The sequence below is a fragment of the Bombus vancouverensis genome, chromosome 7 (genome assembly GCF_051014615.1).
Source record: "Bombus vancouverensis nearcticus chromosome 7, iyBomVanc1_principal, whole genome shotgun sequence".
NCBI classification, from domain to species: domain Eukaryota; kingdom Metazoa; phylum Arthropoda; class Insecta; order Hymenoptera; family Apidae; genus Bombus; species Bombus vancouverensis.
The window spans coordinates 4,158,571-4,180,653 of NC_134917.1; the positions used below are offsets into that span (position 1 = coordinate 4,158,571).

At 37.0% G+C, this 22,083-nt stretch overlaps 1 protein-coding gene across 1 annotated transcript in view; it reads right to left on the bottom strand.

Moving 5' to 3' along the window:
- LOC117161646 (uncharacterized) overlaps positions 1-22,083 on the bottom strand; it is a 111,402-nt gene that overhangs the window by 55,109 nt on the left and 34,210 nt on the right. The gene's annotated exons all lie outside the window — the stretch shown is intronic.

Here is a 22,083-nt window from a genome sequence, read left to right on the forward strand (position 1 = left end):
TAACAACCACCAAAACCCATTAGTTACTCAATTACTTGACACGACGGATCAGATTCGCAGACTAAAAAGACAATACCCTTTAGATTTAAGCATTAGATTCAACTAGAATCAAACATACTATAAACTCTTATAATCCAAATTACCACGTCAAAATAATTTACTTATAATTCTCAATGAGAATTGATTGCAAAAAGTCTACCAAATAAAAAAAAAGAAAACTTTGAAGACTTAAGTATTTACGCGTGGTGCGTGTAGACGTGTTCTCAGCGAAGTGTAAATAGCAAGTTTAATTGTTGACTGATCAAAGGATGGAAAATCAGCGAAGTTCGGTGACGGTGCTGTTGTCACGACCGGCATACTTCAAATCCGACGGACTGACGATAGAGATAAAGATGTGGCGGCACTCGGCGACAATGTATATCGCTGAAGTGCCTAATGAACCATCAACATCCCAACGGTCCTTCCACCGAAGGTTCTAGAAGAAAGAGCACGTGGCAACGATCGCGGACGCCTAGCAAATGCATAGACGGTGGGGATGTTGAGGGATGACAAAAGAACGCAATCGGATCCGATCGAAAGTAAAATCATAAGAGCCAGTCTTAGAAAGTCACGCCTAGAGTTCGGAAGTAGATTGTAAAGTGTATTGATGTTAGAAAAAAAATAAAGTTTCCTTTTTTTATTTTTCACCTCAAATTCCTTTTTTATTTTGTTATTTTACGTGACACTGTCGCGGAGGAAAACTAAAGCACGGGGCAAGTGGATTCGTTGATGACAATTTTGGTTAGGAAAGTGAAGGCAATATGGTCATTGCTGTTAATTGGATTAGAAAAAGACTGGTGGGTAACTAAGAGTGTTGGGCGACCCCGATCAAAGGACGCTCGTGGGTGGCATTGTACATGAGAAGATTCGCAACCTAAAAGATACTTACGTGGTCTTAAGGAGCTTAACTATAAAAAATGCTAAAATTTATTATGGGTCTTTAAGATTATTGAGGATCCGAAATAAGGGTATTTAGACATCTGGTGGCCATCTTGCTCGAGGAATAAAGTCTGGTTTATGTAGAAAGTCACGGGATGTAACAGGTTGATAGCGTTTACATGAAGTCAGTATTTATACAAATCTATGTTATCGGTGAAATCGCGTATAAAGCCAATATATTTCTCGTGATTAGATCCACTCAAAATAATCTCAAGCTGTTCCCACGGCAGCAGTCTCTTGTGTCACGAAGGATCATGACTCGACACACTTGAAACAGTCTCGTAACATTCGCCATGAGGGAACAATTTCAGCGAGACATCGTTGGCCAAGTCGGGACAGTTTCCAGCACACGAAACGACAGTTTCGACTTTATCGACGACAATAGTTACGAGGAAGCGTAACGATATATACGATAGAATTTAAGGGTGGCCAGATGAACGAAGAGAAGGGAAACTTCTCGCTTCTTGCGACGCTCCTGCTCTTTCCGGCACGGATTTCGTATAATTCAACAATTCTTCTCGGCGAATGACCAATGTTCTAGTCCCTTGAACGAGAAAAAGATACGACGTCTCGTGATGTATCAACAAAACGAACAGCCAGATTCGAAATTCGGTTGCAAATGGAAAGACGACAAGAAATCAGCCAGGCTATCTGAATCTCTTGCCACGTTCCTCGTAATAACTCAATGGCCAACTGCAATCTTTTTGCCGAACGTTCGACGAAAAACAAATCCTCGGTTCTCCTGGCAATTCTTTGAGTTCTCGTTCTCGAAAACGATCAGCTAGTTCGTAATAAAAAATAAATAAATATAGATTGCTGCATAATTTTGTGTGTGAGCAAAAAGTAAATTGGAACAATTTAAGCGAGTTGTTCAAGAAAAGCTATTTTGAAGCTTACCAAAAAGTTATTTATTAAACACATAATGTTAGCAAGAATAGATTGTAGGGAACAATAATAAAACATTTTTATAATGTATTCTTGTGAATTTTAAAAGGCAGAATATTCATGATTTGTATCTCGAATAAAATATAAGTTTCGATGATAGAAACGAGAAAGATCCTTGTAGTTAAAGTTATATGGGGCTTTCTTATCGTAAAAAGTGGTGTTATAAGAAATGAAGCCTCGACATGTTAATCTGATGTTGTACATTACTTACGAAGCACTTGTCTCTGAGAGGAATCTGAATCTTTCTTTTATTACCATAGTCTAAGATCTAGTGGAGAACGTTAGAAACTTCTTAACAAAAACGAACCTTTTAAAAGAATATTTATATTATTAAATAAAATATGCTATTAAATTATTATATATCAAATTAATCCTTATAATACAGTAATGCTATAAATAATATGATTTGACGAAATACATGTTGAAAATGACAACGTGAGTTCTCGCTCGCCATCTATATGCTGACGGCTAGTTACAAAAAGACGTAACTAGAAGATATTACTAGACACGGTCGATAGACCAGATCGATAGTTTAAGACTTCCTTTTCGTTCATTCGTTCGTGCCCCTTCCAAGTGTGTGCAATAAAGGTTTTTCGGCTCCGAGAAGTGAGGTGTTTTTCATCCGAATAATAAAGTAATAACTAACGCGATCCTACCTCTAAATATAGATATAACAACAGATTATGGGCCCAGGTTCGATAATTAGTTATTATTTTTATTGAAAATATCATAAATTGTAAGAATATTAAGGAGCGCAGAAGATAACCTAAAAAACAAAATGCGCGTGATCGGTGATTCAGTGTTGAATGCTATAAGGGCGTTTTATCGAATACGTAATAATTGCTCACGTGATAATATAGTTATCAAAATAATATAAAATGTAACAAGATGTCGAGTGGCGTGAATTCAAATATCGAAAAACTCAATAGAGAAAATTACGACACGTGGAAAATGCAAATGAGGGCAATACTCATTAAAGATGACTTATGGGAATATGCGAATGGTACAATAATCCCAAGCAGCGGATGAAGCCTCTTTATGGAAAAAAGGGATGGTATTATTAGCCGATATTATTCTTGCCATGAGTTCGAGTCCCCTAATCATTGGGCTACTTGATACGACGGACCAGATTCGCAGGCTGAAGAGGCACTACCCGCTAGACCTAAACGCTAGATTCAATTAGTTATCTGAATTAAGTAATATTCACTTATTTACAACACTTACTTATAAATTATACTTATCTATAATAAGTACTAATTTATTATAAATAATCAGCCATGTCACTGCGCCACGCCAGAAAAATTACTGAAAATTCTCAACGTCAGAATTGATCGTAATTCTAATAAATAAATAAATAAAAAAAAAAAATGAGCGAGTGAGCTATGTCATGTGAAGCATTGCAAAACTTCACATGAAATATGGAATAAATTAAAGGAGGTACGAATCCAAAGGACCTGTGAGAAAGGCTACGCTCCTGAAGCAATTATTATTCACGAAAATGTCCGGCAGTGAAAATATGTCTGATCACTTAAACAATTTTTTCAGCCACGTAGATAAACTAAAGGAAATGGGTATTGAAATCGCTGATGATTTACTGTCAATCCTATTATTATACAGCGTCCTGAAACATATGAAAACTTTAGACGTGCGATCGAATCGCGGGACCAATTGCCTTGCCCAGATGCACTCAGGACAAAATTATTAGAAGAAGGTGATAATTCTCATCGTAATTCGAATGCTGCGAATGATCACTAAGAAGCTCTATAGTAGAGAGTTCAAACAAATACAAAAGATATAACAACAATACACATATGTAATAACGACACAGAATTATAGTAATAACAGAAACTGATACCTTGCGAAACAATTAAAAATCATGACTTCATGCGAGGTTTCGTAAGTAATAGGTCGTCCGAAAAGTTTCTTTCGTTTTACAAGGAATTAATGGACGCACAACATTTTTCGTTTTACATTATTTTATCGAATTACGTATGATCCATTTTGTTCTATCAAAATAAAGATCATAACGTTCGACAGCTTAAGTTTGTAGCGGCACTCGGCAACACTGTATATCGCCGAAGTGAAGTGCCTAATGAGCCATCGATATCCCAATGATCCTTTCGCCGAATATTCGAGAAGGTGTGCGTGGCAACGGCACGGATATTGAGGGCCGACAAAAAAGAAAGAATCTGTAGAGGACTAACGTGTTTTGACCGTGAGATTTATTGGACGAGATTGCTCGTTGTTGAAACCGTCGAATATATTTAAAAATAATTAAATAAATTAACACGTTAGTCACACAGCGTGAATCGGCTAAGTTTCCTGTGGGACCCAAATCCGACTGCCGCCACGCAGAACGTAAATAGAGCGACAAGCGGGAATTCATTGTTTATCGCCTTCGATTCGTTGCAAACAAAAGATTATTTAGTTCTGAAATGGAGAAAGCTTTCCAACTAGAGTATTCCGAGGTATCTCATGACAGATATCTCAGATCTTTCATTTAGTCGAGAAGCATACTTGTGAGACGTACATCCGTGATTTTTTCATCCTCAAAATGTTCAGTAAACAGCGTGAAAATATATTTGAAGGTGAGGAGAGTAGTGATGATGAAGTCTACAACTATTGTTCAGTGTCCAAAATCACCAGAAATGTTTTTGCATGTTTTAACAAATACCATGCGATATAGCATAATATAATATTTTATCCAGGATATAAATTAATAACAAGTATGGATAATATGTCTTGTAATATTTTTATGTTGTATATTCTGTATTTAATTAACTCGAACAAGAAGAGCGTCATCCATACGTGGGTGACGGGACCCACGGAAGTATACCCGTCACATAGATAAGGGTGACGTGGCGACAAACATGTTAATGTACAGACAATATTCGCTGAGATGCTAGTCTAGTGTATAAGTCGTAAAATAGGATCGTTAATGTCTCGTTAATTAGATCGCTGATAATTCGTTGAGAACTGATTGATAACCGATCGACAACTGACTGTAACTGATTTCCTTGTGATCGCGTCCGCTGATTTATACTGGTCGAGGGAGAGTCGGAAAATTCAAATTCGTCTTAGTTCGACGATTGCATGTAGCAGCGACATTGTTTTGCCCGGAGTTTATTTATTCTTACATTACATGTATCCTAACGATCTTGATGCTTCGAGGCCAAACAACAACATGATTTGAATTGTCCTCTAACTCATGTGCCGCTACAAATCGAATCCGATCGACAGTCGAATCGATCCGATCGAATCAGGAAGCGATAAAGTCGAGTAGTAAGCGAAACCGAGGGCGATACGCAACGCGATCAAAAAAAGACACTCGTCAATAAATATGTGGCGGCACTCGACCATGGAAATTTCCAACGGCTTCGCGACACAAAGCGCTATGCCTTCAAAGCGTAAGGCTGACAGGCCTAATGTAATATTGATATCCCTACGGTTCTTTGGCCAAATATTCGGAAGAATGCATACGCAACAACCATTGTGGACTTTTAATAAACGAATAAGTAATGGAGATATCGAGGGGACTTAAAGAAATAATCTGTTTGCTTTTGAATGAAAAGATTCATTCCGGTCCGAGCTGCGAGGTTCAAAAGGTTAAGCGAAGCCAACATAATTATTATTAATCATTGTTAAACGTTAATCGTTGTGAAATCGTTAAACGTGGTTAAGCGTTATTTGTCCGACGATCACCTGAAATATATTGTTGACCGTAACCACCGAGGGATTATTTAACGCGCTACACCCAATATCACTTCAGGTTTCATGTTTGTATAAAGATGCGTCGTTGTAAAAGACGTGTCTATAAAAGAGAGACACTTTTCGGACAAATTAATAGAATATACCCGTAACTTGTGAAACATCGTGACCGCCTTACGCCCCTAGAATAATCACAAGTAAAATGAATTTTTTCAGACATTTTTCAGACACCTCTGACAGCTCGGATCGATCATTAATACAACGTCTACGATCTTGTGTCAAGTTCCTGTCGTCCTCTCGAAGCTCTAGTATTAACAGCGGAGTTCTCCATTAACCCTTCTCATTTGAGGATTAAATCAATCAACCCAGAAGGGTATCTTTCAACGAATTAAAAACATGCTGCACGATATTTCCCTGGGGGATTCGACCTAAAATAGGCCGATCAATCTTCCACAATATCCGCATTGCCGCCTTAAGTTTTCAATTTATATGCAGCTGCGCGTTAGCGAAGAATATCGAGGACGACAGAATCACTCTCTTAGCGTTCGCGACGAAAATGTAAACGCCATCGTGTCGCGACGTTTCCACTGTATCCAAAAGTCGCAGACAAGTCTGCGAAAGTCTCGACTGAATTGAGGTCACAATCGGAACACACGATGAATCCAACACACAGTTGTCGCGCCGTTTGAATTGAAAAATCCTGTACACCGCAATGGATCGAGGGAAACTCGCGACATTAAAAAATCGGCGACGTTCACCCGTTATCATAAGGCACGCGGAATGGATCGGTTAAACAGATGGCCGCGACGATTCATCATGTCACAGGAATCTCGTTCGCGGATTGATCGTACCGGATAAATAATCGCACATACGAACCATCGATGTCGGATCGTGCTCGGAATTCTATCGTATCCATCGTATCTAACGACCGTTTCTCAGTCGACGCGGTTTCTATAATCTGCGAGCTGCACATGTGAAAGAAGGATGAAAATACGTCAGTGGAAACGTTTTTATAATACTTGGGGATGAAGAAATGGAAAAATGGATATGGTATCGTTGTTTATGCAATTTCAGACTTTTGCAATTGTAGATAAACAAAAGATATTTAAATAATAAAATGTGTCATCCTAGAAAATTATAATAAACACTCTGTCGTGATAATAAATACTTTTTCATTTTTCAAGGTACAATAGCTGCAAAAATTAGTTACACACCATTATTTTTGTTTGAATTTGTATTTATCGTAGCATTCTCAAATTTCGTATTATGTAGTAATACTGTCACATGATTAAAAAAATGTGATACTGTAGAAATAAAATGTAGAACTTGTTAAATATTATTATTATTATTACTTAGTCCGTGTTTTTCTGTTTTACATCTCGTTTACCTATTACGCTTTTTACATTCTATCAGTCATATGGCGTTATCACCTTATTGCCTCCACCCTTATATCTATCTAAACTCTTTTCCTTGCCTATCTCTCTTTTCTTATTTATCTACCTCGCCTCTTATCCACTCTATTATATTGCACTCCATTATATATTCTGTCTCTAAAACTATGGCAACTTTTGTACTCGTTAAATAATCACGTCATTGGAAAATAAGAAAGTATGCGAGTACCTTTTGTTGTCATTGTATGTTAGAATATTTGAAGTTCTTATATTTCTAATGTTTGAAGAACGTTTGATAGCTGGAACAAATGTTTGCTCAGATTCCATTCCTTTAACTGAATTCATAAAAATATGAAAATGCATAAACGTCCGTAGTCTAGTTACAATAATCTGAAAAATCAAACTACAAATCTTAATATTCCCACCAATCTCTTCTCCCATATAAAGAAGAGCTTCCAATCCCCTGTCAACCCTCCTATTCAATCTGCACTTGCTTTAAACCCACAAATATCTTCATCCCCTTTCCGCTATCACGAATAATAAAGTAAAGTCTCTTGCAAACGTCCGATGTATTTATCCGAAGCAAAGACGATCTCCGCGTTGGTTTGGCGAGATATTGGCAGATATCGGGAGGAGAATTCACGGAGCGGAAGCTCACGGGGATCTGCTCGTACGGACGCGAGTAGAATTCACTGAAAATTTAATCCGGCGAAACGGAGTCGACAGGATTGCGAAGACAAGCCGTAGGGAGGCCGCGATCGAAAAATTTCCTTCTCTCGTTCGGATCATTTTTTAAGCTTCTTTAGAATGAATGGCCGCGAACACGACGGAACTGGGAAATAGACAGAATGCACCAAGGATCCAGACGGATGCTTTCCCAAGGGTAGACAACGTCAGAAGTCGCGAAGAGGTAGAAGGGGACGAAGAAAGGCAAGTATTATTTAAATTGGATTCCGCGATTCAGTATGGCGCTGGTTCCACGCCGCTTCCGATCCTTCGCTTCTCTTTCAGTTTCAGCAATTGATCTGCTCTAGATAGTGAAATATTAAACTCCGTTATACTCGCTGTATAACTCGGATATTCCTCTACGCACGACTCTCTCGTTCAGATTGAGCTCTGTCTCGTCCTATTTCTCCATCGAGAATTCTAGAATATCTCCGGAGGATCGTTATCAAGTTTAGAATTTTAATAATCAGACGAATGACGAGGTCAGATCGTGGACAAGCTTCTTCGTTCATTTTCCAGCAATTTATTTTCTCACCGCGAAGACTTTTTCGGTCCGACAAGATTTGCATATCCATCCAGTTGGAAGTTCTATTAAATATAGCCTACGCTGCGAACGCTATTTTTCTCGCGTAACCAGAGAATTTTTGTAATATTCACGAACTATTTATCTTTTGTTTGCTTGGTCTATAGAAATGCAAAGAGAAAATAGGCGAGGCAAAGAGAGAATTAGAGGCATTCATTAACCAATTTTACGTTAATGCAATTTAATGTTAATTTCATTCGCAATATTTTCAAGGAACCCCAAGGATTTGTTTGATATCTTTTGATTTTCATCTCGCTTATGTAATTTTACGAATCATTTCACTTCTTGGTGATCTTTTTACTCCTTAATAAAAAAAAAGCCGGAAGGGTCGCACATAAATTTGTCCACCGCCAGCTATAACCGTTTAGAATGGGAAAGTGGATGGAAACAGCCATTTTTTAAAAATGGAACTTGTTACTAGATTTATTTATACTTATTTCCTCTGTCATAGAAATATTCATTATATTACCGAGTTATTTAGCGAATTTTTATGAAATAAAACAATAGTAAATTATATTCTTTATGCTTTTTAATAATATGCTATTTATGTAACTTTTACGAATCATTTCGTTCCTTGGCGATCATTTCATTGCTTTAATAAATTTAAAAGAGGAAAAGGTCACGCGTAAATTTCTCCACGGTCAGATTCAACCGTTTAGAATGGGAAAGTAAGTTGAAATATCTAGTAGCTTGAACTGAATGTCACCTCCCGCCGGCTAAAATCATTGTTCGTCCGTTTGTTACGAGACAAAAGGAGTTTCACGAGCTCTACGCGGTTCGTACATTATCTACGAGCCGGCCACTTCCAGATAGCGGCGCGTTTAAAAGCCGTCTCGTCAGCGGAATGGCGCAATTCGAGGCTCTTTTAATTAGAGGAAGGCTCATCAGGCAAGGTTCCGACAATACGCGGGCCGAGGAGAAACACTGTTCTTTCCCCGTCGAAGAATCCTCTCGTCCTGGCCAGTAGCACGTAGACTGGGGGTTACGATCGTCCTCGAAGATGGTAGAAATATTTCTCAGTTTTCTTGTAGATACTGGAGGCCGTATTTGTCGGTGGTAATTAAATTTATATCGAAAGCAAAGTGATAAAAACGACCAATTCATGATGTTTCATAGAAATTAGTAAATTTATTGTTGTGCATTTGTGACGGTATTTTGTGATGATGTTTTATGCTTTGTGTAGCGGCACATGAGTCATAGGACGATTCGAATCGAGGATGACTCATGTTGTTGTTTTGCCTCGGAGTATTAACACCCTTCTGGCTTTTTTTTATTAAGGAGTGAAAAGATCACCAAGAAGTGGAATGATTCGTAAAATTACCTAAGCGAGATGAAAATCAAAAAATATTAACCCCTTAACCTACAACTACGGGCATAGCCCGTAGTACGATGATCGGACCAAACGTGAATATTACGAGCATAGTCCGTAGCAGATGATCGGACCAAACGTAAATCGGCCCAAAATTCTCGAACGTAAATCGTAGGTTAAGGGGTTAACACAGTTATGATATACGAAAGGTAACAATAAACAAGCTCCGGACAAAGTAACATAGTCGCTACGCGTAATCGTCAATCGAAGTCGAATTTAAACTTCCGGTACTCCTCCGACCAGTATAAATAGACGGACACGAGATGGTTAGGACAATCAGTATCGAGCATTCTTATAGTGAATTAACACTAGAACTATCGATAGTTAACACGAAGCTATTTCTACCAAAATCAGTTAAAACGACTGGTCTTTAAAAAATACGTAAAATAGAATATTTTTATATTTATTGATTTATTTCTTTCTTACAGAAGGAATTCTATGTTATATAGTACATTTTTGGTATTATTAATCCATCTGCAACCATGATCCTTAAACAAGGGTTGACACATTTATAAAATTGTAGAACCAGTTATTTTCACTGATGTGGTATTTCTAGTGTCAGCATCCAGTGATCTGGCTATCGATCCGGAATTTTCCTGATAACTGATATCATCATATCGAATGATACGCAGTAAAAATTCAAAAAAAGTGTGGCAAGTTGCACAAAACGAAGAAACTGGTTAATTGGGGCTCGACAAACAGATTGCAGGACCCTTTTACATTTTGACTGGTATTGGTATAAATAGCCTTGATACAAAATTATTTTCAGTTTGAATACACAAAAAACAAAATAAAATTCATTATATTATTCTTTTAGTTATCGTTGCGAAAGTCATTACATCATTGCGGACAAAAATATAACATGAAGTAAGAATTTTAAAATAAAATTGTAAAACCGATCAATCTGACTGGTGTGATGGTTCTAGCGTTAAGCAGTGCCTCAGCGCGTTGGTAGGGTCTTACATAAAGAATTTTACACGGTATGCATAAATACTCACGGCAACGATAGCCTTTTAATTATTAATAATCTATTCTGAAATATTTCCAAGATATCGATGACTATGTGACGTCGTGCACTCTGCAACTGTAGCTCGACAAACGAACGATCTAACTGTTAGCCGACGTGCAGCGTGCAGCGACGAAAAGCATCTTGACGTGCGTGGCACGTCGTTCTATCGCAAGTGGATAAATTTTACAAAATTGTAAAATCCAGGTGGAGGAAGCAGTGACGAAAAAAGTATCGAGCGAGTTTCCTTTCATAATTACGATGTTAGTGAACAAATTTTAATAAGGTAAATTGTTTGGAAATATTGTAAATGTTGCGTCGAACGCATTGCTCCTTAATTGGTTAACGTGGATAGGGTTATTCTTTTAGTTGTCGTTGCGAAAGGCATTACATCATTGCGGACAAAAACATAACACGAAGTAAGAATGTTAAAATAAAATTGTAAAGCCAGTCAATTTGACTGGTGTGATAGTGTCAATATCAAACGAACGTAAACATTATTTTGTATACTCATATCGAGCTACACTTAGCGAACGACGACTAACTCTGTACAGCTAACAGTTTTAAATACATCGACTACACCAAGTATCAATTCGCCTCATCACTATATACCAATGCGTTTAATAGTCCTCTACATTTGTTTCTCGCCCTGCATTACACATTTTTTGTGTATGATGTTATGTGTGACGTCAGAGAAGGACGTGGCGTGAGGGGTAATTGTTTATTAGCGTTGTCAAGATATGTTAATGTTGTCAAGGAGTGTTGTGAGCGTTACCAAGGTATGTTAAGGGAAAATGAGCATGGAAAATGCTGTCAGAGTTGAATTTATCGTGGTTGTGTGAAGTTCGCTGTGTGTTGTGTCGTAGAATTAGTGAGAAACGAATACGCGAAACGCGGTATTATATTCGATTTCGCGTGAGTGCAACGATATTGTATTTATCATACTGTTTTCTATAAATTTATAATATAACATTCCTATATGTATTATATATTCTTTCCCTTTCATATCCGTGGTATAGGTTTTATATTAAGTTGTCCGAAATGTTTCTTTCGTTTCATAAGGAAATAATGGACGCACAATGTTTTTTGTTTTATATTAGTTTACTGAATTATGCACGAAAGTAATAATAGAAATAGAACGAAATGGATCATACCTAATTCAATAAAATAATGTAAAATATAATAAAATGTAAAATAAATAAAAACAGAAATTGTTGTTCAACTATTATCATCTTATGAAAGGAAAGAAACTTTTTGGACAACCTAATACCTCAGCCATCAATAATTGTGTTAGTATATTCCAGAAATATCAAAGTAAGTTATGTTCGAATCGATAGTCAATGACGAACTGTCAACGATCGAACGGAAACGTGGATATTCATGAATATTAAATGCAGTTTTAAATAAATTTAATCCGGGATTCATGGGAATTGAATATTCATTGGCGTTATTGGACGTCGTGTTTCATTCATACAGTCTGCGTCATTTCCCTTCTGTTTCCGTTCTGTCCACTGAATCAATTCATCCAGCTGTATTGTTTTCTTACTCCAGTCAAACTAATCCATTCGATAACTTCTTTATATAGTAAATCTATGATCAATCATTGACTCTATTTTGTAGAAATTTTGTGTTCAATTGCTACTGTGAAGATTATCAGTGCCTCATAAATATTACCATAATTTGGTTTTCCAAGTGTATATGTCTTTAAAAATTTCAACAATCTTAAATTAAATCAAACTTTGTAATCATAATCTACAAGTTTAGTTACATTTTTCCAGCTAATTTTTTAAATTTCAGTTTAATGTTTAATCTTTAATATTCAGTATTTAAGTTGAGTTTTTACCGAGGTATTCCAGAACTTCATTAGGAACTAAACGTATTTCTACTTACTAACTATAGTTAAGAGAGTATTCTATAATGCCATTTTTTTAAATCTTCCTGAGATTTTCTTATAAGAAAGACAGTAACAATTTTTGGTATCAGTTTTTTGCGCACACTTTATTCATGTTTTAAGAATATTCATCATTACTTTTAAATAAAAATACTCAACATTCAGACGATTATGTCATTCAGTACGATCCTTAACACGTTGACGCCGGTGTAACGTCGATTCACATCAGAGACCAACCCACACACCGCGGACAGGATGGCACCCAGATGTCTGCACATTCTTGGTGCGCACCCTCAATAGTCTTAAGTACCCACCAGGGGTCTTGGCATTTTCATAGTTAAGGTCCTTCGGACCGAGCGAGTATCTCTTATTTTAGATTTCCTTTTACGTTTATTGTTTACCACGTGTTAACATGGAAAGTTGGTTTTCCTCACATCTGGTATGTTTCGTTAGCAACTTTCTCGCGAGGGCGGCTAAAACCCTTCCTGGTCCACCAACCGTCTTATTATGCAATCGGAGACGGTGTCTACTGCCCTCACTTCCTTAACCAAAATTGTCATCAACAAATCCGATAGTCCCGTGTCCTTAGACACACCCACCCCTAGCCTTTCTCAGACATAGTATCGCCAGAAAAACTTACTTATTCTGTATCCTTGGAATAGTCAACTTATCTTTACCGGTTTTTACCCTTATAACAGTCGCGTACTTAACGTATCGTTGTAACTAAGTCTTACATAACGTGGTTGGAGTGAATTGTGATTTATGTTAATTCAGTGTGTGTTACATTGTGATTGCTGAATTTATAATAAAGTTTAATTAAAACAAAATTAATAGTTGTGTTACGACTCAGCTATTTTATTTCATCAACCAACCCTTAAGTTTACGTGACACTGGCATGCATCACCAGTGGGTCACACGTGCCAGTCTCGTAAGGCGACGTGCATCACCGGTGGGTCACACGTATCAGTTCCGTGAGGCAGTGTGCATCGCGGTGGGTCACATTTGTATTTCACAAAATAGATTGTACAAAATAGCTTTATGTTATTTTATTTCAACATTATAAACTGACATTCAATAGTAAAAACATAACAATTCGATATTATAAACTTAACATAATTATTTATTAATTTTTTTTATGTAATTTTTTGAAACATGTTAGACAGAGTGCCGGCTGGCTCTTACAACGATCACAATATGTTGTTACTTTTTTGGTTCTTTTCGCGGCATACTCTCTACCTTTTATTTTAGAAATGCGTTTATAACATTGTTTACACCGCCGTCTCGTTTTGCTCGCGGGCCCTTGGTACCACTGCAGAAAATGTGAATGTGTTTTGGTCAGTACTTCATCTTTACTTGGCATTTCTTCTCTGTCGGGATTCACTATATCTAAAAGGTGATAATTTTTTCGCGAAATTTTACAATTTTAATACTTTTAGTACTCCATTTTCTATGTATATAGCACGCATTTACGAGGCAAGTCTCGCATATTAATTCTATTACAATTTTTCTATACCATTTTACGGTTTTGTACAAACAACTATAATAAGATGACATCTGATCGGATAGATCAACCCCATTTTCAACATCGTTATAAGAAAAATGCGCATGTGTTTTCACTACTCTGGTTGCATTTTCTCCGGCATAAATATGAATGCGATAGGTGCAACCTTCCCGAATGTCCGGTTTATAAAGTTTTATACCCGACTTTTGCCGATTGCCTGGAATATATTACCGAAATCTGAGGCGCCTTCACGGAATCACGGTTTCGTCAACTGCAATATTTTTACCAGGTTTAACAGTATTTTCGAACGTATGGACAATTGCGACAATATTTCTAAATTTACACAAACGGTCCTCGGTCGTAGTCGTGGAATTATCGGAAAATCGTAAATATTTAAGTATCGATATAAACCGACCGCGTTTCATCGCTTTTCTTATACATGCGTCCGAATACAGATCAGTATAATCTAATTTTAGGTAGCAGCACTAGACCCATGATACGCAGGATACCAATAAAAGTGTTCATTTCGTCCTTTGTAACAGGTTTCCAGTCCAGTTGGTGTTCTCTGCTATTAGATACAGAGTTTTCCAAGCATTGTACAGCATATTTATTCGTTTCCTCAACGATCATTTCTAATATATTGTCCGTGAAGAATAACTTATATAAAGAAACAGGGTCGTCGCAGTCCGCGTCTTCAATTAACAACTCTTCTTCTTGCGAATACTCAGTCATGGTTTGGCCTCCTTCTCTTATTTCCTGCCATTCTTCATCAAGATCCTCTTCCTCTGAATCTGACTCGAAATCTTCTTCTTCCATGGTATCGTCGGTTAGTTCGTTAGCTGACGATTCACTGTCATTACTTGCCTCGTCTGAAGAGCTTGAGAGTATATGTGCCCTTTGTATGATTCTCCTGCTTCCAATTATTGATTCATCAGACGAATCACTGATTTCCATATCCATGGTATATGTTATTTAGATGGGCAAAAATTAAAATAGAAAAATGCTAACCGCCTTTCTAGAAACAAAAGAAAATTTCGACTACTTTTACACTTACTGGAAGAACTGTGTGCTCAGGAAACTCGTTATGTCAGAACTTTACTAACCTCGCACCTCACAGAAACTTCGCACAACCCACAATACTCGCAATGTACATCAACTACTCTTTTTTTCACTTGCTGCCAATTCTAAACTCTCAGTAAACCTCACGTCGTTGTCAAAAGTGTCACGACTATTCAAAAAGTGGCTGGGGCGTATTCGTTCCCCCAGAAGTCACTGATTTCCCTCATTAAGTGTGGGCGGCCCTGAACGTCTAATTGGGCCGCCGAAGGCCCAGAGGCAGGTCAAAGCCTAGCGCCTAGCTAAAGCCCATCTCGAGGCTCGCGATCGACCAAGGGAAAGGGAACCGATTTCCGGAAAATCACGCGATAGTCCTCACTCACTTAGCCCGGTACCATATCTTTCTTCGGCGGTCCTGGAAACGAAACTCTAATGCAGAGTCCCGTCAACTCGCACCTTAGAGGTTTTCTCCGTACAGCACACGTTACTAGCGCCTCGAGTGCCAGGGTGCCTGGAAATCGTCAGTCGGGGGTTCGACGAAATTGCCGCTCGCACTCAACATAATTTACGACTAAAACTTAAACTACGTCCCAAGACTATTTTCGTTGTATGTGTTCCTTACGCGCGCCGTCGTTCTCCAACGAACATGCATGACTATTTTTTTTCCTGTACGGAATTGAAAAATTTGTCGATTCGCGCTATGAACGTTTCTCATAGAAAAATGTTCAGAGCATTGCGTACGATGGTCAGAATTCGCGTCAGACCTCTACCTTTTGAGAAAAATTAAGGCCAAAGCTGGTCTCGTCAGCTTAACATTTATTTAACATTTACAGATATATGTGTCGAGAATTGTGGATCTTAATTGCCGAAATAAAAGTAAAGGAACACTAAGGTTACACTTAGAATTCAAATTGAAATAATTATAGATTTATTTAATAAACGATTTCCAGGTTCTTCGTCGATATACAGGGTGGTTGGTAACTGCTGGTACAAGCGGAAAGGAGGTGATTCTACGCGAAAAAAGAAGTTGAAAATATAGAATAAAATTTTTTTTCTTCCTTTTTTTTTAATTTTTTTAAAAATCTACAGTGAGATCCGTTATAACGAGACGTGATAAAGTGCACGCGTACCGAGCGAAAATTCAAAGTCGATTTTCTCGAAAACAAAGCCTCAAACGAAGAATTTTTATTCTATATTTTCGACTTCTTTTTTCGCGTAGAATCGCCCCCTTTCCGCTTGTACCACCAGTTACCAACCATCCATATATTTGCACGCGTCTCAGCATTTTCTTTGACTCGCCATCTTCCAATGTTACCGACGAAACAATACACCGCGACCTTAAGATACCCATAGTTAAAGAAGAAATATTCAAATTCAGTAACAGATATAATATACGAGTTAACAACCACCAAAACCCATTAGTTACCCACTTATTTGACACGACGGATCAGATCCGCAGACTAAAAAGACAATACGCTTTAGATTTAAGCATTAGATTCAATTAGAATCAAACGTACTGTAAACTCCTATAATCCAAGTTACAATACCACGCCAAAATAATTTATTTATAATTCTCAATGAGAATTGATTGTAAAAAGTCTACCAAATAAAAGAAAAAAAAAAGAAAACCATCTTCCATACCATTACTGAAAATTCTCAACGCGAGAATTGATTGTAATTTTAACAAATAAATAAAAAAAAAAATCTTCCATACCAGACTGCCAACGGAACAGTTACATTCATCTGTTTTTCGAGACAACGCGCACACACATACTTCCACACACTCATACTCATATACGTTTGTCACTACTACGCGGCCAATCTAGTCTAACACACAAAATTATACATATCTCAATAATATGCAAATTGATATTGCCAAGCTATCGTATATCAACGTATTAGGTTGTTTGGAAAGTTTCTTTCGTTTTAGAAGGAAACAATAAATGCGAAACATTTTTATATTATATTTTATTACACGTATTAATATACTGCACGTAAAATGGATCATACAATGTAAATTGGAAGATTAACAAAAAATAGATCAAAGGAATATAAAACAAAAAATCCTGTGCGTCTATTGTTTCTTTGTGAAACGAAAGGAACTTTTCGAAGTCCACAGAATTCATTAAATCCAACAGGAATCGTATAGCTTTTGTAATTTTGCTATAAATTGAGGTCGAAGTAGAAAAATAGTGATTTTTTTCAAAATCGATTTTTTCAACAACCGAGGGTGATGGACAGAAACTGCTTTCAGATTCCTTTTCAGCTCGTCGCAAAAATCGTGTTGAACAGTATAATCTGACGTTGCGGCGGAGAGAGAGAAAACGCAGAATATCGGCGCCGGCGTCAACGTGTTAAAATAAACAGTGTTCTCCTGACTGATGTGTTCCTGGCTGCCCTATTTACCTGAATCGAAAACACTAAAATGTTTACTGATTAATACGATAGTAACTATGCCGTGTAATAAGCATGGAAACAATTTCGAAACACTCGTTACGTGCGACCTCAAAATACCCACAGTCAAAGAGGAAATAGCAAAATATAGCGACAGATATAGCAAAAGAGTCAACAAACACTGAAACCCCCTAATCACTGGACTAATAGATACGACGAACCAGATTCGCAGGCTGAAGAGGCACTACCCGCTAGACCTAAACGCTAGATTCAATTAGTTATCTAAATTAAGTAATATTCACTTATTTATAACACTTACTTATGAATTATACTTATCTATAATAAGTACTAACTTATTATAAATAATCAGCCATGTTACTGCGCCACGCCAGAAAAATTACTGAAAATTCTCAACGCGAGAATTGATTGTAATTTTAATAAATAAATAAAAAAAAAATTTGTTACGTAATTGTGAGTTATCTTTAATATGAAATTTTTTACTATTATAGTCATCTGTAACGCAAAGAGACACGATCTTTTCTTTCATCGAACGATGTCGCAGAAAAGGAACAACGAATAAGACATAAAAGGCTTAGTTGCAGCCCTTGAGAATTCTCAATAAAGAACTAGCGATGTAATAAAGAATTTAATAAATCCTGTCCTTTAGCGAAAACAGGCATCGTCACACGGTCGTAGCAAATATTGTCGCAGCCTTCGGCCAGCTAACAAAGGGGTCACGATGAACGTGTATCAATCATCGTATTAATCGCATCGATGATCGATTACTGGACAACGGGATGTTTCTGCCCGTCCATGGGCTTCGTACATGTTCCAGAAGTCATCTTCACGTAACTATTGTTTTAACGTGACAAATACGCAATTTTGAGGAACACGGAAAGTGCAGCTGTCGTCGGTACCAAACTTATTTCGCTATCCGAAATTAATCTGATTCGTTCATTTTCCGTTACGGTTCGATTTTGTTTCATTCTCTAAACAAATATAAAATATTATTTCCATACTAAATTTATGAAATTCCCCAGGAATTCAAGAAGAGAAGACTTGATGTGTGATACTAAATTTCAGATTTCATAATAAATATATAATATATAAAAATATAATAGAATAGAAATACAATGAATCGTAAGTTATTATTAAAGTAGAAATTAATAAAATATTAAATCCGAGTAATAGGAACAAATATATAAACCATGAAAGCTCCTGAAAGGGTACACTAATTAATAAAACGATAAAACTTAATTATTAAAGTATATATTTCAGTATTTTGTATAATCCCAAATTTAATGAATATTATCTCTTAACACGTTGACTGCCACGACACCCGTATTCGGGTGTCAGCAAAGTTTCCGGTAGGGCCGCGTCACCCATATTCGGATGACGCTTATTCAACTACTTGCGAAGGATCGTCGTAGGTATTTGAAAAGATATTCCAGAGGAAATAATAAAACTATCGAATTGTTATAAAAGTAATACGAAAATGTTTTATTAGAAAAATTATTTAGAATGTAAAACTTTAAAGCATTCTATAGATAGCTGAGGTTGGTCGGGACAATTTGGACAATAAGTTGTTGTTTTCTTTAAATTCTCTCGTGTCTTTGTTCGGTCCATTCGCAACTTTTATTTGCATAACATAGTTTGCATGCGCGTCTAATGCTTCTTCCGGAATCATTTTTCAGAACGGCGATATTACGCTGACTCCGTCGAAGACAAGGATTTTTTGTATTTTTAGACAACCCTAATAATTTTGCAACTAATAATTCTCTAAATATTCTAATATTTATATTCTTCTTTGTTTTGTAAACCGTCAAAGCGTTTACAACAGAAATTCCCAGAAGAAGTTGAATGCCAAGTTTTCTGTACCATTTGATTCCTTTTCTAATTGTGGTGGCATAAGGAACCATTTGGTCGGAATAATCTGTACCACATTTTCCTTCATTGTATTCGACAACAGCTAGTGATTTTAATGTTGCGAACAAACGAAACGAGAGATCATTCTTGAGATCACCACTTGAGCCACTCGCATTACTAAAATACCGATGGGAGTACCTAGCAGAGAACGCTTGTTACTGCGACACGTGTGGCCTGAAGGAGATTTCATTGAAAACACGCGTGGCAGTCAACGTGTTAAGAGATGTAGAAACTCGACAGACAGAAATCGTAAAGAAAGATAAAAGTTACACAGAACAAGATGATCACTATGGGGAACAGCAAGTAACTCCAACATTGAAATACTTCAACGCTTCCAATCGAAAACGCTAAGATCCTTAATAAACGCACCTTGGTACGTTACCAACGAAACAATTCATCGCGACCTCAAGATACCCACAGTCAAAGAGGAAATAGCAAAACATAGCGACAGATATAGCAAAAGAGTCAACAAACACCGAAACCCCCTAATCACTGAACTACTTGATACGACGGACCAGATTCGCAGGCTGAAGAGACACTACCCGCTAGACCTAAACGACAGATTCAACTAGTTATTTAAATTAAGTAACATTTACTTATTTACAATACGTACGTACAAATTATACTTATCTATAACAAGTATTAACTTATTATAAATAATTAGTCATGTTACTGCGCCACGCCAGAAAATTACTGCAAATTCTCAAGAGAATTGATTGTAATTTTAATAAATAATAAAAAAAAAAAACAAAATGATCAAAGAAGTCTCCGTGAGAACTCTTTCCACAGACATTACCCTTTAGATTTAAGCATTAGACTCAACTAGAATCAAACATTCTATAAACACATATAATCCAAGTTACAGTACCACGCCAAAATAAAATTTACTTATAATTCTCAATGAGAATTGATTGTAAAAATTCTACCAAATAAAAAAAAAAGAAACTCTTTCCATGGTTCCTGATAAATTAAGTAGTTCGATCTATGGCGTCGTTCGCGAAACTATGCTCCATCAGAAAGCCCTATCAATCATCCCCATACAAATCGTTTCCTGTGAAACTTATTTGATCGAGATGAGTCAACGAGCGTGTCCCATATCGATTTCATCCCGTGTTAGATATTTCTTCCGTATAGATACCCACGAGGGCCAAAAAGATCGTTCCTGGAGCAAGAGAGGTCAAAGAAATTCCAGCGGTACGACAAAACGTCGGGCTTGACGATTTAGGGAGAGCAACAGGGACGCCAGATGGTCGAACGAAGACAGAGAAAAGGGAGGAGAAGGAGTCGTGTAACAATGTCAGTCTATCCGGGTTTGTTCTGCCCTACTTCGTCCTTACGGCGGCTTTTGTTCACCGACCAGGCCCCTCTTCGGATCAGATCAGATTACCGGCCACGAGGCGCTTTAGCCGACGAAATGCGGGTTTCCATTGCACCGAATTGGCGACGTAAGGGGATTGGGACACGCGAAACCTGCTCTGTAACCCTTTGCTCCTTTGTGTGACCCGCTACGTCCCTTTCTTCGTCTCGAATGTCGCTCGGAAACTGAGAACCATTCTTCCGACTCGGTCAAGTTTCTTTCCCTCCCTCGTCCTCTTTCTCCCTCTATCGAAACCCACTAAACATTGCGTAATAATTAACTATAATTTTATAAATTACTTTTATTTTACGTTTATTAAATTATCATCAATTATATTAATTTAATATCATAAACCATATTAATTTAAATTATTATAAGTTATTACACATTACAAAATCAGAAAAATTTTGTAAATGCAATTTCTTTAACCACTTGCGCTGCCAATAAACTCACAGTTGCGCGTGTCGTGCACTACGATATAACACGCCTCACCGCGTCTGCGAGTGCAATCTTTTAACTCTAGAACTATCGATAGTTAACACGAAGCTATTTCTACCAACACCAGTTAAAACGACTGGTTTTTAAAAAATACGTAAAATAGAATATTTTTATATTTATTGATTTACTACTTTCTTAAAGAAGGAATTCCATGTTATGTAATACATTTTTGGTATTATTAATCCATCTGCAACCATGATCCCTAAACAAGGGTTGACACATTTATAAAATTGTAGAACCAGTTATTTTCACTGATGTGGTATTTCTAGTGTCAGCATCCAGCGATCTGGCTATCGATCCGGAATTTTCCTGATAACTGATATCATCATATCGAATGATACACAGTAAAAATTCAAAAAAAGTATGGCAAGGTGCACAAAACGAAGAAACTGGTTAATTGGGGCTCGACAAACAGATTGCAGGACCCTTTTACATTTTGACTGGTATTGGTATAAGTAGCCTTGATACAAAATTATTTTCAGTTTGAATACACAAAAAACAAAATAAAATTCATTATATTATTCTTTTAGTTATCGTTGCGAAAGTCATTACATCATTGCGGACAAAAATATAACATGAAGTAAGAATTTTAAAATAAAATTGTAAAACCGATCAATCTGACTGGTGTGATGGTTCTAGCGTTAAGCAGTGCCTCAGCGCGTTGGTAGGGTCTTACATAAAGAATTTTACACGGTATGCATAAATACTCACGGCAACGATAGCCTTTTATTTATTAATAATCTATTCTGAAATA